Source organism: Stomoxys calcitrans, chromosome 2 (assembly GCF_963082655.1).
Source record: "Stomoxys calcitrans chromosome 2, idStoCalc2.1, whole genome shotgun sequence".
NCBI classification, from domain to species: domain Eukaryota; kingdom Metazoa; phylum Arthropoda; class Insecta; order Diptera; family Muscidae; genus Stomoxys; species Stomoxys calcitrans.
In genome coordinates this window covers 150,182,672-150,201,145 of record NC_081553.1, presented here as the reverse complement: position 1 = coordinate 150,201,145, position 18,474 = coordinate 150,182,672, and the positions used below count along the sequence as shown (strand labels likewise).

The 18,474-nt window shown below is 40.1% G+C and overlaps 1 long non-coding RNA gene across 4 annotated transcripts; it reads right to left on the bottom strand.

The window, feature by feature from the left end:
• LOC106093486 (uncharacterized) lies at nucleotides 1-11,831 on the bottom strand. 4 transcript variants are annotated; one of them, XR_009397036.1, is made up of 8 exons: nucleotides 10,926-11,831; nucleotides 10,084-10,194; nucleotides 9,990-10,031; nucleotides 9,195-9,233; nucleotides 9,032-9,128; nucleotides 3,050-3,185; nucleotides 2,523-2,707; nucleotides 1-2,453 (listed from the first exon to the last, which is right to left on the bottom strand). It is a non-coding gene; the product is annotated as an uncharacterized LOC106093486 (long non-coding RNA). The 4 variants fall into 4 exon arrangements; XR_009397037.1 differs by having other exon boundaries at nucleotides 2,523-3,185; nucleotides 10,926-11,323; nucleotides 11,504-11,831; XR_009397038.1 differs by having other exon boundaries at nucleotides 2,523-3,185; nucleotides 10,926-11,323; nucleotides 11,513-11,831.
• Between the last annotated feature and the right edge of the window lie 6,643 nt (nucleotides 11,832-18,474).

Sequence of the window (18,474 nt, the reverse complement as noted above, 5' to 3'; positions counted from 1 at the left end):
GCATGTTGGGATTCTTGGGCAAGCAAAACCAATTTTTGGTCGCAGAGAAGTGCTAAATTTTCCAGGAAGGAGGAAGGAACTCTCCTCGTGGTTGGCATTGATCAAATCTTCATAATGATTTTGACTAAGACTAATGGCATGGGAATTTTGAGACGTCAGGCCGTGCAGTGGCAGGTGACTCAATACTGCCCAACGAACAGTGGTTGACAACGAGACAATCATGAGCTCTCTCAATATTGGAAAGAACAGGCTAAGCAAAGATCCTAATATTAAAATATCAGGCACTGCAGTGGCGAGAGACCCAACACAGCATAACAAACAGGGACTTCAAGATTCAGAACACTGGGATAGGTAAGATCCTAATATTGAAACATTAGACAGCGCAGCGAAAGGTGTCCGATTTGGATCAGTGGATTTTGGGTCAATGCAGTGTAACTAACTTCTAAGATGGCCATTTACTAGAGGACCAATGGTTGAGGTAATCCAGATAAATCTCCACCGGAGCAAGACTCCCAAACACGCTCTTATAGAAAAATCAGTAAGAGCAAGATTCATATTGCCTTGATTCAGGAGCCATGGACAACCCGTAACAACGTTTCTGGAATGAACCATATCAACTACCAATTATTCTATGCTAACACTGGTACTCAGCCGAGGACCTGCGTTATTTGTCATAAAAATATGAATTGTATATTTTCCCCAGAGTCGTCAACGTAGTATACCACAGTGGTGAGACAGGGAGGTGGAGCATACCTGGCATTACGTTATCAGCCTTTCAACTCTCCGACACCGCCACCTAAGTCGAAACTGCAATAGTTGGTGAGGAAAGCAAAAGAGACAGGAAATGAGGTACTAATAGGGTGCGATGCGAACTCTAATCGATGAGGTTCAGGATTAGGAGGTCTCCATGGAACACTCTTTTTCTGACCATCGCTACATTAGGTATAAAATAGCATGGCCAGCGCCGAATCCGATAAGCTTCCGGAATTAGTTGAAAACCAACTGGACAAAATTCTGAAGACTACTCAGAAGAAGACTTGGGCAAGATAATTTAGATTGTCCAAGCATAAAAGACATTGGCGAAAATGTCAACAGGATTACGACTGCACTGGTGGGATCCTTCGAAGATAGTTGTCCTCTTCGAGAAAGGAAATCAACCCAAGAAAAACCCTGGATGACCGTGGAGATTCACAATATTGGGAAAGAGGTCCGCAGACTTTGTTACAGAGCACGTCGTAAAAAAGCGGAAGTTTATTGGGATGCGTATTACAGAGCGGCAAAACGTGCCTCCTGGAAGCTTTTCTGCGAACATGTCGATAGCGTTAATGACGTCGCCAACTGCTCAAATACAAAGAGCATGCCTATGTCAAGTGGAGGTCGGTGGAGACTGCCCTGCACGAGGTTGTGCATAAAAAAAAAGAATCTTTCGATGCCAAAACGTACACCCTGGCGGTATGCATTGATATCGGGGGGGCTATTAACAATGTGCCGGTTCACGAGGAGGACAAATGTGGGCCAATTTTGTCGCGTGCATCTTATTGTCCCCAAAGCGAAACCTAGCGGGCAATTGCCGAACATAATCAGCTGCTTGGGCATGAACCACGAACCCTGCCTGATTGACAGCAGGACAGTTGGTGTTGTGTTGTCATTTGGCCCATCAGAGGAAGTTCTGGCTGGGAAGAGCGCCAAGGTGGGAAAAATTACAACATTGGCCACTAGCCTAGGAAAGAAAATCTTTCTTTTCCTTTTGAGACGTGCAGCAAGTCGGAGGTGAGCCGAGAGGACAACTAAAAGTGAGCCTAACAAGCAGAGAAAAAAATAGAAGTGCAGCCAACGGCGTGTAGTGTTGTTGTTTTGTGTTGCTATAAGAACTGCATAGCAAGTGTATGAAGATATAGAAGAATTATCCTATAGTGGGGTGGAGCCTCTAAAAGCCTAAAATTGAGTAGGCACTGTTTTTAACTTATGAATAAAAAAAAATGAACTGAATTCCAAAAAAAAAGAAAACCAAGTCAGAATATTTTCCTGAACAAAAAACTAAATTACTGGCTAAAGCTTGAACTAAACGAAAATTTTAATTAAAAGTAAATAAAACGCTGCACACCAACGGCTCATCTCCTCTGCACCAGCGTGGGACCTCCTTCAGACAGTACTCGCAGACCGCAGTGCTCCAGGTGACGGCTTACATAGACCCTTAACTTAAAACTAAACATTTGGACAGACGGACGTACAGATTATCTAAAAGTAAAAGAGAAAAAGGAAATTAGTTTTTGGAATAGGCAGGCATTTTTCTTTAAGGATACTTATCTTTGATTATACCATCGACATTATTATATGGTATTTACCCTTCCCAAATAGATAGAGCTCTCTCTAGGCAGGTAGGGAGTCTCCATAGGGATTTTTGTTCCAAAACAGTACCCTGAAGATGCCGTCCTTTTGGGCGTGGTAAAGGCCTAAAAAGAAGAAGAGAAAAAAACAGATATGAAAAAAGGAAAACTAATTCCAAATACCCTTTTTCTTACCTTGAACTTTATAATATTCGGACGGACATAGCCGGACAGACGGAGTAAGCTGTCACTGTGGGCACAGCTTAACTTACTCGGCGGCAGGAGCCCCAAAAGAAGAAGACCTATAGGCCATTAGATTCGACTGAGATCGAATGTAATTCTTTGCTAATTTTAATGTTCGTAGTAAAATTAAATGATTCCTGTGAAATTTTGTGTTGATATATTGATTACTTTTTCCTTGATCTTAATGTAAAGTCCAATATCTGCTGCAATAGTTTGCTTTTAGAGGAAATAGATAAGTGTTGGCTAGGAGGTTTTCATGCGAGAGACCAGGAGTTTCCGGACCCGACAAAGTTTCACAGCCGTCAAGCTCCTTGGTATTTGAACGGAGGACTCCTAGCTAGCATACCTTTTCGTTAGGCGGCCCTAATTTATAGTCTTAGTTTAGATAGTAGTGTACTACGTAACTAATAGCTTTAATTTAGGGTTAGTTTACCAAACCATCCATTAGTTAAAACAGCAATAGACCAAGAATATCTCACCGTAGTCCGACAGAAGGGATCGTTGTGCTCCTAGACACCGGTCTCAGACCGCCCTAGTGTCCACCGGGCATGTCTTCGGTCAAAGTCTACGTGAGGTATTCCGTTTCAGTAGAGTTCATTAGAAGCACCCACAAACCTGTAAGGAAGCAAATATACGTTCAATAAGGCTAACATAGTTTAATTGCAATATCTTCTCTTCATCTTATCGTCCCCTGAAAACCCTAGCTCCAACATCTCAAACAATTCAAATAAGTTTTTATTTCAGTTTTTTCTTCGTTTTTTACTTTTAATATTACATTTTTGTTTTATTTAATTATCATTAGGATTAAGAAGTTGGGATCTGATTTTTTGAATTTTGGGTTTAGTCTGATTCTCAGGGAGAGAGTTAGGGGACCATTTTATTACGAATTGATTTTTTGTATTAATTTATTTACCTAAACTTTGAAGTATTTGCATTTTTATACCTTGCTACTTGAATTATTCTTGTTTTTGTTTGGAATTTGTCTTGAAATCTTTACGCGTTTGTATACATTTTTACATTGTGTACAACATATTTTGCGGGGAGTGTGTGTGTGTTGGTTGACAGGTTCTTTTATTTGCAATTTGCTACTTATATAGGCAAAGGTGTTAACCAGGCAAGGAAGTAGGCAACAGTACGAGATGGAGAACGACATTCCAATTTCCACATCGGGAGCAGACACTCGTCCGATGGCAGAAAACACCGCTGTGACCGCTTCGACAACAAATCCTACCACCACAGTGGTAAATACCGCAATCCAGGCCAGCACCGCCCTAACCACCATGACGACATCGTCTATAGCGCCACACGTGTCAAGTGACGTATCCTTCAATTCTGAGGTCCTAGACAATACGGTGATTTCGCCCGACTTCGCCAGCCAGACAGCGCAAAATATACGCCGGGACTTCCGAGGACAACCTGGAATTCCGGAGGGAAAACGGTTATAGGAATGGCCTAGAAGAGATGGTGGCATCCGTTGGTTTGGCCCAGGCACAGTTAATGAGGAGCGTGGAAGAGATAAGACAGCTAAAGAATGAGTTAAGTCAGCAAATGTCGAATGTAGGGCAAAGTGTTCCACCGCTGTCCACTCAGCCGCCATCTTCGAGCATGGCTGTACCGGGTCATAAGGCCAGAACTGAAACCCAATTATAATCAATGGTCAAATTTCCAAGCTCCACCACCACTAGCAGGCCCAATGGCGAATCCACCACCACTGACGGGTCCAGGAGCAAGATCTAGACACCCACAATCTAATGAATTTACCCATGAGCGCTATACATCGCAACAAGCTGAAGATCTTTACTGGCAGTCTCCACAAAACAGGTCATATCCACAAAGGCCGTTTCCAGGCCCAAGATATGACGTGAAGAAAAGGGGAGTGTGTTTTGATGGTAGTGACCAGAAGATGGATGCGGAGGGTTTTATCTTTCGACTCGAATCCATGAGGCAAGACTACGGATATCCGTATGAAGAGGTGCTCATAGACTTCCCACAGCTGCTCGAGGGTAGTGCACTGGACTGGTATTGACAGCAGCGTCGTATCGCTCCATTCAATCACTGGGGGCATCTAAGGGAAGCATTCTTGGCCCAATTTCGCCGCTTCCAGAATTAATTCCAAATTCAAAAGAAGATAATGGACAGACGCCAATTACCTAATGAGTCATTCGAAGATTTTTTCAATGCGATTATTAAAATGAGAAACCAACAGCGTGTTCCTTATAGCGAAAGAGATCTGGTGGAAATTATGAAAGGGAACTTGAAATCATTCCCAGCTGCACTGATCTTCTCTATCAGAATGCACGGATTGAACCATTTCCGCAAAGAGGTTAAACGCGATGATTGCTGGACAAAGACAGGCGTATCACCAAAGACCCTACCAACCACCAAGAGTGCATGAGCTGTATTACGAGGAAAAAGACGCCGAGATGATAAACGAAACGGCCGATCTAGAGATAGATGCACTAAGAGACGCAACGAAGTACACTTGTTGGAATTGCCGAAAAAATGGTCACAGCTATATCGAGTGTCCGATACCAACAAGCCGCGTGTTCTGCTTTCGATGCGGTAAGGAGGGAGTCGTAACACCAAAGTGTCCTAAGTGTCAGGGAAACTTGACACGGAGCGCGCCTCGTACTGCGGAAGCGCGTTCCACACAGACAGAGACCCGCAGCAGTAAGAGAGGATTCCGAAGAAACACCTAGCGTGTCCAACACAACTCCGACTACAATTCTGGTTAATCCAGAACTGAAGGCTGTGAAGATAGGAAACCAGGTTAGAGAGCTGAAACCCTTGCATATGCGTGTGAAGAAATATGAAGAGCTTAGAGCAAGAATTTTTGGTAAAGTTTCGCCTAAAGTGAAGAGGGCGCGAGAGCGGTACAAACGCAGGAGGCAGGTTCGTCACGCTATATCTTCTGCGTCTTTATATGAAGGTTACGATGCGAGGCTTTATACAAAAATTCAAATTCGGGCGCTGATATAGAAGGTTTGCTTGATAGTGGTGCCACGGTGTGTTGTTTAGGTAAGGACTGCATGGAATTTACGAAGAGAGTTGGCATTGAAGTCCAGAATTTCTATTTTTTCGTTAGCACTGCTGATGAGACCCCGCACAGAATGGTTGGTAAGTTTAGCGTTCCAATTACCTGCAATAACCGAACCCGGGATATGACATTCCACCTTGTACCCACTTTGAAAAAAAAACTATTCCTCGGAATAGATTTCATGAAAGCCTTTGGCTTGTTCGCATCGGTGGAAAGCCTTAGTACCAATAGTGTTAGCTTGTGTGATGAAGCGGATGGTGGGGCTGATGATAACGAAAAAATGCATAGCCTGTCTGATCCACAACGGCAACGTTTGGAGATGATAATGGCCAAATTCCTATACCAAGAAGGGCTTGGGTAGAACAAAGTCTGAAGTCCACACCATCGATACCGGCGACGCAGTACCTGTTAAAAGTAAACATTACCCGGTCTCACCGGCAGCCCAAAAACTAATGTACGCGGAGCTAGATAGGATGTTGGCCATGGGAGTCATTGAGCCTAGTGAAAGCGCATGGAGTCACACGGTAACTCTTGTCCGCAAGGGTGAGAAGAAGCGGCTACGCTTGGACGCACGAAAGCTCAATGCCCTGACGGTCAAAGATGCCTATCCGCTTCCGCACATTGAAGGTTTGCTGAGCCGACTGGGTGATACATACTATATCTCGAGTGTCGACTTGAAGGACACATTCTTACAAATACCATTGGATCATTCAAGTAGAGAAAAGACGTCATTCACCGTGCCGGGGAGACCACTTTACCATTTCACGGTCATGCCTTTTAGGATGTGCAACGCAGCTCAAAGGTTATGCCGTTTAATGGATAAAGTGATTCCCTCAGCAATACGTGATAGTGTCTTTGTCTACTTGGATGATCTGCTGATTGTTTCGTCAGACTTCGACGCCCACGTGGTACTGGTCGATCGCGTAGCAAAATTATTAGATGATGCCGGGTTAACAATTAACGTGGCTCAGTCTAAAGTCTAAATGTTGCTTTAAGGAGCTTCGTTACCTAGGCTACATTGTTGGTAGAGGAGAGCTCAAACCGGATCCGACAAGATAGATACCATAACCCGGTTCTGTTATCCTAAGACAATCAAACAGTGGATGGTGTAGACGGTTTATGCTGCCATTGCCGCTCCAATCTTTGACACATTGAAAAAGTGCAAGCAGTTCATGTTCACAGAAGAGGCTATACTGGCGTTTGATTATTTGAAGAATGCCCTAGTGACGAGTCCAATTTTGACGCACCCTGATTTTGGGAAGCACTTTTATGTGCAGTGTGATGCCTCCGACCTTGGAATTGGAGCGGTTCTGTTCCAGAAGGATGGAGAAGGCGGAGACATCCAATAGCGTACTTTTCGCAAAGGCTGACGTCTGCTCACGTAATTATTCCGTTACCAAACGGGAATGCTTGGCCGTGGTAATGGCGATGAAGAAGTTTCGCCCATACATTGAGCTGATGCCTTCCACCATTATCACGGACCATAGCAGTTTGAAGTGGCTTATGTCACTTAAAGATCTTAGCGGACGCTTAGCTAGGTGGAGTCTGCATCTCCGATCGTTTTCTTTTAAGGTGGAGCATCGGCCCGGTTCCCAAAATGTAGTACCAGATACCCTGTCCAGATATGGCATGGAAGAGTTGTCAACTGATCTCGATTATCTGATAGATTTGTCCGCGGAGGTTTTTAAATCGGATAATTATAATGAACTGATTTCCATTGTTTCGAAGAACACTGGCAGTTTGCCAGATATTAAAGTTGTAGACGGATATGTCTATAAAAGGACCCAGCACTACGATGGCGTGCCCATTCACGAGGATTTTTCGTGGAAGCTATGGGTTCCACAGGAATTGACAGCAGGTATCATTGAGAAATCTCACTGTCCACCGCAGGCTTCACATGGCGGCTTTCACAAAACTTTAAGAAGGATAAGGGAATATTTCTATTGGCCCAACATGACCACACAAGTTAGGGAGTTTGTGCAGGGTTGCGAAATGTGTAAGTCTACGAAACAGGCAAATACTACTCTTCGTCCTCCTATGGGAAAAGAGGCCATAGTTGAGAGACCCTTTCAACGAATATATATAGATTTCTTAGGCCCATACCCCCGCCCGAAGAATGGGAACTCTTTTATTTGCATCGTGTTGGACCATCTAAGCAAATACGTTTTGTTGAAGGCGATGACGAAGGCGAGCTCTAAGAATGTGACAAAGTTTCTAGTTTCAGAGGTCTTCCATAAATTTGGTACCCCCGAGACAATTGTGTCCGATAACGGGCAGCAATTCGTTAGTAAAGAATTTCAGGAGTTGATGAGGAATTTCGGAATTAATCACCTAAGAACAGCTACGCACTCTCCCCAAACAAATGCTTCGGAGGGAGTGAATCAGTCCATCCTGGCGGCTATACGGTCGTATTTGAAAGAGAGTCATCAGGATTGGGATAAATATCTGTCCGAGATAGAATGTTCATTGCGTTCCTCTATACATTCGACCATCGGGGTTACACCTTATTTCGCGCTATTTGGAATGAATATGATCAGTCATGGTAGCGTATACGCCCTAGCCAGGAAGTTGCAACTTTTAAATGACCCCGAGAGTGAGATGATTCGAAAATCGGCTAAACTAGAGATTATACGGAAAAGTATCAGGGAAAGCCTACATAAGGCCTATTTGGGCAATGAGAAGAAGTACAATATACGCAGCAGAATTGTCAAGTTCATACCAGAACTGGAAGTATACCGAAGAAGCTTCCAACAAAGTGATTTCAAGAATCAGTTTAACGCGAAATTTGGTTTGAAGTTTCACAAATGCAGGATAGTAAGACCGGTTGGTAACTGCCTCTATGAGGTCGAGGGTGTTTATCACATGAATGACTTGAAGCAGTGAGGCATCTACGATAGCTCCATGCAGTGCATGATTTTTTTTCTTCTTGTCTCTGGATTTGAACCAGACGACTTCTAACGAGGAGTACATTTTTTTTGGGCGGCGATAGAGGAGTAGATATAGTTTCGACTATTGTATCATTGATGCAGTGTCGTTTTGGCAACCAGGATATGGGTGGAATTTTTAATTCTTTCACAGTAGGTGTTTCAGTGGTTTAAATCGAAAGGTTCAAACTCTGTTTTTTCGGTGGTGTTTAGAGGGAAGAAAAGGGAAGTACCAGCTCTTGGGTGAGGTCCATAGGATCTTCGCATTTCGAATGCAATGGGTTTTTTACTTTGTGGGTCAGACGATTCCAGACCCAGATTTATCGTTGGTGATTGAGAGGAGAGACCATATACTCAGATAGTATTGGCGAGGTGATTTGTTTATTCCATTTACAAAGGTCTGAAGACCTTACCAGCTGAAGACCCCCCCCCCCCAGGGTGGGAAGATATCGACCTATTTCCTACGCTATATCTACTATATACAGGTATGAAACACTTACCGTTTTCCTCTCTGTGTAGTTTCTTCGTTTTCCTCTTTTTGATGCGACCATGTTATGGCGGTTAGTCAAAACGCGTTCTGGATCCTTTGGAGATAGCCTGTAATTAAGAAGAGGAAATTCATTAATGGTTGCGAATAGAAGTAGGAGTGGAAGTATTTCATACCTTACTTTAGGTGAACTTACAGGCGTCTAAGGTCGGATGCTGAAAATATAAGGAACAATAGTGCAAATAGGATATGGTTTGTTAGGTCAGTGGTGAGATATAGAGCTTTACACAGGCGTTTGAATCACTCATACGCAAATGCGTGGGATGTCGGTCTACCTAATTCTAATTGTGTCCTACTTTTATGGTGTTGCCACCAGATACAGAAGGCCCAACCCAACTGTGACATCTTTCCTCCACATGTTGCTTACAGGCCAAGAGATCGGCGATGAACCATCTGCACCAGGCATCGGAGATGAGCGCTAGAGTTCTCGTAGCCAGAGTACCGCAAAAGCTTTCCTTAAGTGCCCCATTGAAGCTAGGACATTAGGCTGCACATCGGGGGAAGGACGGTAAGGACTATGAGCTGCCCGAGGACGATTATGGCGGTTGGAATCCCAGTGTGAGAAAAGGCACGAGGCAAATTCACCCAGGTGAATAGGCCGAAACACCGCATCCGGTGACGATAACTCTAGTACCCATCCCTGAGCTTGGTCTTCAGGAGCACCGCGGTCACCTTTTGGACACGTAATACTCCAATGGATGTTTTTGCCACACACGATTTGGACCCCGATATAGGCCGGTAAATTTTGGTATCGGCGCGTATTTTGATTAGGCATGGCCTGGCGTTCCGTTTATTGGTATATCTATGGTCTGTGGTTTGTTGGATAGGTCAACACCTTGCACGATGTTGACTGAATGCCATGACCTCCTGCTTGTTAAGCAATTTGCGGGATAGCGAAGGAAAACACTTACCTTATTGGTCGTAAAGGGCTGACAGGAGTCTTTTGCTGGTACCTAGGGAAACAGGAGCTTATCTCCGTTGTTAAGTGATACGTTTACTACCTACCTCGCATATTCATTCTCCGCTGAAGATCGGCAGCGTTCTCCAAGAGCGGGTGCTCCATTATTTGAGACGAGATGTACGGCTTGGTCGTCCAGTAGTTTTCTTCCTTGAAAGCTGAAAAGACAGAGAAATATAAATGATCGTTTTGCAATAACTTCGATTGGTTGTTGTTGGTTCGATTTTAAATCTTTGACAACATTTTTGCTTGATCCATTTGTGGCGTTATTCTCCAGGTTATTCCCCGATATTTATGTAAAGTTTATCAGTTGGCACCTTTAATTTGTATACATCTTGCCAATTCGGTTTCACTTGCTTTTTCTTGGTATTTTTCCGAGGTTATGTTTTTACAATATTTTTTTTAAACCTTTTCAAATTCGAATACATTTTGATTTTTTTATTTTTGTTTTTGATTCCCATTTATTTTCTTAGGATTTCATGAATTTTCGTGTTTTTCCCTTGGAGCAAACCTCCAAATGGTCTTGAATTTTACCGTACTAATTCTTTTATTTATTTATTTAATGGCAATTCTTTTTTTTCTGTAACTTCATTCCAACATTCGTGTTTTTTTTTTCTTAGTATTTTTTTGTTTTTGGATTTCGTAAATTTTCACATTTTTATTTGGTTACTTCACATTTCTGGCACAAATTCTGTTTGAGCTTTAATTTTTTTCTTCACTTTAACTTTCTTACAACACTTTCACTTTTCAGTTCACTGATCTTTAAATTAATTCACAAAAGCACACCTTTTCACATTTCATCTTTTTGTTTTGGTCTTTTGGATCATCAGAAAGACGACGGGTTTTTATTTTGTCAAGTTCTTTTATATGCATTTGGTTTTTCATTTACCTTCACACTCATGGAAACGCAGATAATTGGGCAACATTTTTTTCGGCTTCTGTCTTCACATCATTTTTTAGAAAGTACTGTTTTTCTTTGGACACAGAGTTTGGTTTTAATACCCCCACCTCCATTCATAGCTTGAGTGGGTAGGAGTACCGCAATACCATAATATTACACTACGCACACATGTTGACACATAGCCACAGCCGCCTACGTAAGTTTAAAAGTTTTAAAACTTTGGCGTCCTTTTCACACACCATTACCGGACATATACGTCTTTGAACCATCACATCGTTGGTTAAATTTTAACTGTCTGCATGTACAGTGTTCGCAAGTAATGTTGCGGAATATATATGATTTTTTTTATGGCAATTATAATCCCAAATGGGGTTCACAAACACATACTGGCATGAAAGAATAAGTTTTATTTATAGCGAAGTCGAACATATGTATAGATTTTTTTTAAATTTTTTGGGAATTTGTCCAATTTAAACAACATGCCGGTGTCATGTAGGGGTCGGAGGCTGTTTTTTTAACCTGGCGGGTTTTATCAAATCAGTGGCTGATACCTTCACTTCACACACCTATGATACCTTTTGGGTCAGACGAGTTGAAAAATATGGAACCATAAAAGTACTTCATGTTCTTTTGTTTCAACCGATTTATTATTTAATGGACATTTGAACATTTTCATTCATTTAATTGTTTTACATTTACGCACACACACACACGCGTAATTTTGCATGGCCTTGGCACGGAATTTTCGCGACATCACTGTAAAAGCCACCTGGGTCGCGAGCACGATATACACTTGATTTTTTATACCATAAAATAAATAAATTTTTTCTTCGCCATGGCGAAGCTGCTTTTTCATTTTAATTATGAATGACAGTGTTCATTCATTTATTTTAACGTCGTTACGGTGTGGCGGCTACTCATACAGTATACCGGTCCTAATTCAGGGAAGAGACACTTACGGCTGTCACTGGTAACTGGTACCAATTTATCGTTCTTAAGGGGCGTATACATTATTAGATACGTATTTATTTGGCAGAAAAATTTTCAAATTTATAGAAACCAGAGTAGGTTTATACAGTAGATTCCATAATAAGTCGATGCAGTGAAAACCAGAGTAGAATCGTACACAAATAACTACAGAACGAAGCTTTTGGCATAGGTCGGCTGAGCGATAAGTCGGACAAACATTGTATTTTTGATGGTAGAACTATGCAAGGTAGTGCTCGAATAAGGTAGGGATTGCGGTGCAGATGCATTTTAGGGATCGCCGCTCGGAATTATTCGAATGTAAGGGCAGATATATCATAGGAATTTGCACCTTTTTCCCTCCCATCCTTTGACAATGATGTTCAAAGGATGGTTGGGTTTGTCGCGTGCACCTTTTTGTCCCCCCAAAGCGACACCTAGCGGGCAATTGCCGAATATAATCAGCTGCTTGGGCATGAACCACGAACCCTGCCTGATTGACAGTAGGACAGTTGGTGTTGTGTTGTCATTTGGCCCATCAGAGGAAGTTCTGGCTGGGAAGAGCGCCATGATGGCAAAAATGACAACATAGGCCACTAGCCTAGGAAAGAAAATATTTCTTTTCCTTTTGAGACGTGCAGCAAGCCGGATGTGAGCCGAGAGGACAACTAAAAGTGAGCCTAATAAGCAGAGAAAAAAATAGAAGTGAAGCCAACGGCGTGTAGTGTTGTTGTTTTGTGTTGCTATAAGAACTGCATAGCAAGTGTATGAAGACATAGAAGAATAATCCTATAGTGGGGTGAAGCCTCTAAAAGCCTAAAATTGAAAAGGTACTTTTTAAAATTATGATTAAAAAAATTAACTGAATTCCAAAATTAATGAAAAGAAAAAAAAGAAAACCAAGTCAGAATATTTTGATTCCTTTATTGCTGAAAAAAGGAACTTCTAACAACTAAACAAAAAGAAACAAAAAAAGAAATCTTACAAACTGAATTACCAATCAACTTTAAAGTTATAGTAAAAACGATGCTTAAAAACTATTCTTAAAAACTACTCTTATGCTAACCTTAAAGAAATAAAAGTGGATTATAATTTCCTCTAGAAAAACTGAATTATTAGCTCATCTACTCTGCACCAGCGTGGGACCTCCTTCAGACAGTACTCGCAGACCGCAGTGCTCCAGGTGACGGCTTACATAGACCCTTAACTTGAAACTAAACATTTGGACAGACGGACGTACAGATTATCTAAAAGTAAAAGAGAAAAAAGGAAATTAGTTTTTGGAAAAGGCAGGCATTTTTCTTTAAGAATACTTATCTTTGATTATACCATCGACATTATTATATGGTATTTACCCTTCCCAAATAGATAGAGCTCTCTCTAGGCACGTAGGAAGTCTCCATAGGGATTTTTGTTCCAAAACAGTACCCTGAAGATGCCGTCCTTTTGGGCGTGGTAAAGGCCTACAAAAAGAAGAGAAAAAACAGATATGAAAAAAGGAAAACTAATTCCAAATATCCATTTTCTTACCTTGAACTTTACAATATTCGGACGGACATAGACGGAGTAAGCTGCCATTGTGGGCACAGCTTAACCAACTCGGTGGCAGGAGCCCCAAAAGAAGAAGACCTATAGGCCATTAGATTCGACTGAGATCGAATGTAATTCTTTGCTAATTTTAATGCTCGTAGTAAAATTAAATGATTCCTGTGAAATTTTGTGTTGATATATTGGTTACTTTTTCCTTGATCTTATTGTAAAGTCCAATATCTATGCAAGAGTTTTTTCATGATGTTTTTTTTTTTATTTTTTAATCAATTTGAATCAATGATAATCGTTTTGTTTTAATAAAGAAACGTACTTGAAATGTTTATAACGTTTGATGACAACAAGGTCTTTAACTGAGATCATGTAGATCTTGAGAAGAAGGAGATAGGAAGGGGGTGATAAGATGGAGAGGTACGTACGGGGCAACTGACTTGAAAGTTGCTATGGTGGAGCTCCGACTCCAGAGGGAGACATATTCCTCGCCAGAACACCAGGCGAGAAGGCTTCCTACAGGTAGATGTGGTGCTTCCTCTTTTTATTTGAACATCTTAGTTTAGACGTTTTTTTTCTGGCCAAACATACCTTTTCTTACAGTATAAGCCTGGCATGTACAATTTTTTTGTTCCTGATAGATGACACGCTTGCGCAAGAACCATTCCATCCGGCGAACACTAGCCGCGCATACGCCACCATGCCAGCACAGCGACAAGCGGTCGGAAAATACTTTGAAATTATCAGGCCAGGACAGGACAATTTAACGAACTACGTTTCCTCAATAAGACGATTTCGATATCTGACGAGGTCAAATACCTAGGTGTGATCTTGGACGGGAAACTCAATTGAAAGTGTCACATCCAGGAACGTACTGAGAAATCTCAAAGATGTTGGGCACAATGTAGACGGGCCATAGCCTCGAAATGGGGCTTCAATCCGAAGAAAGTCCACTGGCTCTACAGGAGCATGATGAGACCAATACATACTTACGCCTCAGTAGTTTGGTGGACTGCTATGGAGAAAGACTGCAACATAAGGATCATACACAGGTTTAGAGAACATGTTTTCTTGGCATAGGCGGAGCGATGAGGACCAGGCACTGGAGAATATTCCATATGTCCGACCCATTGGCATACAGATTAATTGTGAAGCAGGCACTGCGGCTATGAGACTTAAGGTGATGGGAGAATGGATTGAGAATGTGAGCACCTCATACCATCGCGGTATAATCGAGAGGACGATAGGAAACCTGGAAGGAAGAGAAGTGGTATCCGATCGGATACCTGAGACGATACTTGAGGACTAGTGCGAGGCACTGCTGCCAGCGCACAGTGTTGGACTGACGGAACCTTAGTGTTGCCATATGGAAGATCATGTTACACGGATGGATCAAAGCTAGATGACGGAGTGAGCCTGGTGGTATACATGGAGAACCCAGGGACTAAGATCTGGATCGACCATAATACGGTCCTGCAGGCGGAGATCCGGGCGATCACGGAATGCGTGAGGTGGAAAGGGCAGACGATTTGGCGGTGAAGGCCAGAGGACTGCTATCAATAAACTTGGTTAACCAGAAGCATTTCGGGTCAACGCAGTCCGAGTTAAGGATGCGAATGCGCATGCAACATTGTAGAACAGCGAAACGGTCGGTAGGACAGCGAAAATCCTATGGGGGATCCAGATCGTGAGAAGACGAGGCTATTACTGAAAGGAAGCAAGAAGGTGGTCAGTATAGCTATTGGTATCATAACGGGACACTTAGGACTACGAGCTCACTTATGTAAAATCGGTGCGGCAAGTGATAGCATGTGTAGGGCACGCAGGGAAGATTATGAGACGTTGTAGCATTTCCTTTGTCATTGCCCGGATACCGGTACTAAGGACAACAGATACCGGTACTAAGGTGGAGACACTTTATCAGATATGAACCAACTTAGGGGATTGGTATTGAAAACTATTAAGGATTTTATAAGTAGCATGGAATTCCTAACTTAATTTTGTTTGAAAGGTTACTTTTTAGTTTTTAGAGCGCACAATAAGCCGATTACTGGCTTAGATATATGTCCATAGAGGCATGGGGCAGGTTAATATCTGCACCCTCTTTTTAACTTAACCTTACCTATGTAAATTACCAGATAATCTGAATATAATAATACTAGTAAAAACAAATATAATAGATGATGTTTTAAGAAACTCCAAACTTTGATGTGTATATTCGAAAAGATATATTACTTGTGTCCGTATATCGACCACCTTAAATGTGCAGAATTTACATATTAATTTGAAAATAATCTTAAACCAACAAAGGCTTATATAAACTGATATAAACATAAACCAATTACTTTTTAGGCAACCCAATATATAGACTGTTCCTTAGACCAGAAAATCGAATAATATGGCAATTTGAATTGATTAAAAAAAGGCTAAATGACGAATATTTAATATGCAGTCACATAGTCATTCAAAGACAACTACCACATGATGATCAATGTTTTAGGCGTAAAGCCACTATAAACGAGTGGCAATAAAATTTACTTACTGGCTGTTTACGATTGTATGTGAATGGAAACCCCAACACGAACAAAGAGAGGACAGAGTGGTCAGTTTACGGTATTAATTGTAAACTACCCTGAGACGAGCCTAACCAATAATTGTTTAAGCAATTTAAGAGCCTATCTTTGTCATAGATAAAGAATCGAAATATATATAGAATAAAGAATATAGAAGAAAAAATCTGTAGAATTAAAATGCTTCATTAACACCTTTATTTATATATATTTAAATACATATACGTATACAAATATGTAATATATATATATATATATATATATATATATATATATATATATATATATATATATATATATATATATATATATATATATATATATATATATATATATATATATATATATATATATATATATATATATATATATATATATATATATGTGACAATTTCTTTTTTAATGATTAAAAACAACATTAAAAAAATAAATAAAGTTAAGTTTTGTTGTATATGTTGTTTCTTTATATTTCTTAATTTAATTTAAGAGCCTATCTTTGTCATAGATAAAGAATCGAAATATATATAGAATAAAGAATATAGAAGAAAAAATCTGTAGAATTAAAATGCTTCATTAACACCTTTATTTATATATATTTAAATACATATACGTTTACAAATATGTAAATATATATATATATATATACATATATATATATATATATATATATATATATATATATATATATATATATATATATATATATGTGTGACAATTTCTTTTTTAATGATTAAAAACAACATTAAAAAAATAAATAAAGTTAAGTTTTGTTGTATATGTTGTTTCTTTATATTTCTTAAATTAGAAAACAAAAATACAAGTTTGCTTTTTTGTTCTAACGGTGCTTTTGTCTCATAAGAAAAAATTATGACAACCAAAAAGTCTGCATATTTGAAAGAAATAAAATTATTAAATTGTGGAAAGAAGGACAAAACTTTAGAAATATTGGTAGAACAGTTGGAAGAACGTATTCTTCTGTCCAGCGCGTAATTAATAATTACAATGAAACCGGCATTATAACTTCAAATCCTCGGCTTGGGCGTCCAAAAAAATTATCCGTTTGAGAAGAGCTCTAAGTGATTAATATGGCAAGCAAAAACCCTCGTATAACATCAACCAAAATTGTTGAAAATATTAAAACAATGTTTAAAAAAAGCATCTGTGCCGAAACTGCCCGAAAAATATTACATAGAACTGGATTTCATGGAAGAGTTCCTCGAAGTAAGCCGTATATTTCAGTCATAAACAGACAAAAGCGGATTGCATTCGCTTATACTTTCATCAATAAGCCTCCTGAATTCTGGAAACAAATTATTTTCTCCGACGAGAGCAAGTTCTGTATTTTTGGCATTAAAGGTTTGGCGTTAAAGGTCGGGAAATAGTGTGGCGCAAGTCCAAGACTGAGCTGGAAAAACAAAATTTAGTTGGAACGGTGAAGCACGGTGGTGGTGGAGTTATGGTGTGGGGGTGTATGGCTGCTAGTGGCGTGCGTCAATTAGAATTTATTGAGTCCAAAAGGGATAAATGGGGTTATCTCAATATTTTGAAAAAAAAAATTTGAAACCAAGTGCTGCTAATCTATGGTTAGCAACGAAATTTTGGTTCCAACAAGATAACGATCCAAAGCATACATCGGAGGTTGTTAGGCTTTGGCTTCTATATAACACTCCAAAGCTTAAAACACCACCCCAATCACCAGATCTCAACCCCATTGAGCATCTTTGGGATCTATTGGAGAAAAAAATTCGTCAGCACGTTATAACCAGCAAGGAGATGTTACGAAGTGTCATGCAGGCAGAATGGGCTTAAAACAACGTGGCTATCCTACCAAATATTAGGAATGTGCTATTATGTTTTTATTTTGTGTTTAAATAACTCTTCTGTTTATTTTTAATTTCTGAACGCAGACTTTGTGGTGCTTATATTTAATTGTTATCATATCGCTCAAGAGTGAAAGTGCTTAACCAAACTTAGAATTTTGTTTTTGTTTTTAATGTTAGGAATATGAAGAAAAAATATATGTAAAAGAGTTAATTTGATTTATAATTTTTTTTTGTGTTCTTTGACCAATCAAAAAAGTTTGTCAGGTGAACGCAGACTCTATGGGCTATGTGTATATACTAGTTGCCTTCTTTTACTTTATATGGAACAAAAGTTTCCTTGGAATATTTATTTTCGACAATTAAAGATCTTTTACTGAAATACCATGCTAACTTGACTAACTGTTTAACAATATAAGTGCCTTTGTCTGAATCCCATATGATATTTATTGGTCTACGAATTTAAGATTGGATGTAAGGTGTACTCCATTCTTAAAATACTTTATTTCAGCCCGATATTCTCATGATATCTTATTTAGGGGTGTTTTCGGCGGTGAGGTGGTCTCCAGACACTTGGCCCTGAAAAAATATCAGCATCGTGCTCTTCTTTCAAATACCATTTATTGAAACCCCAAATTGCCA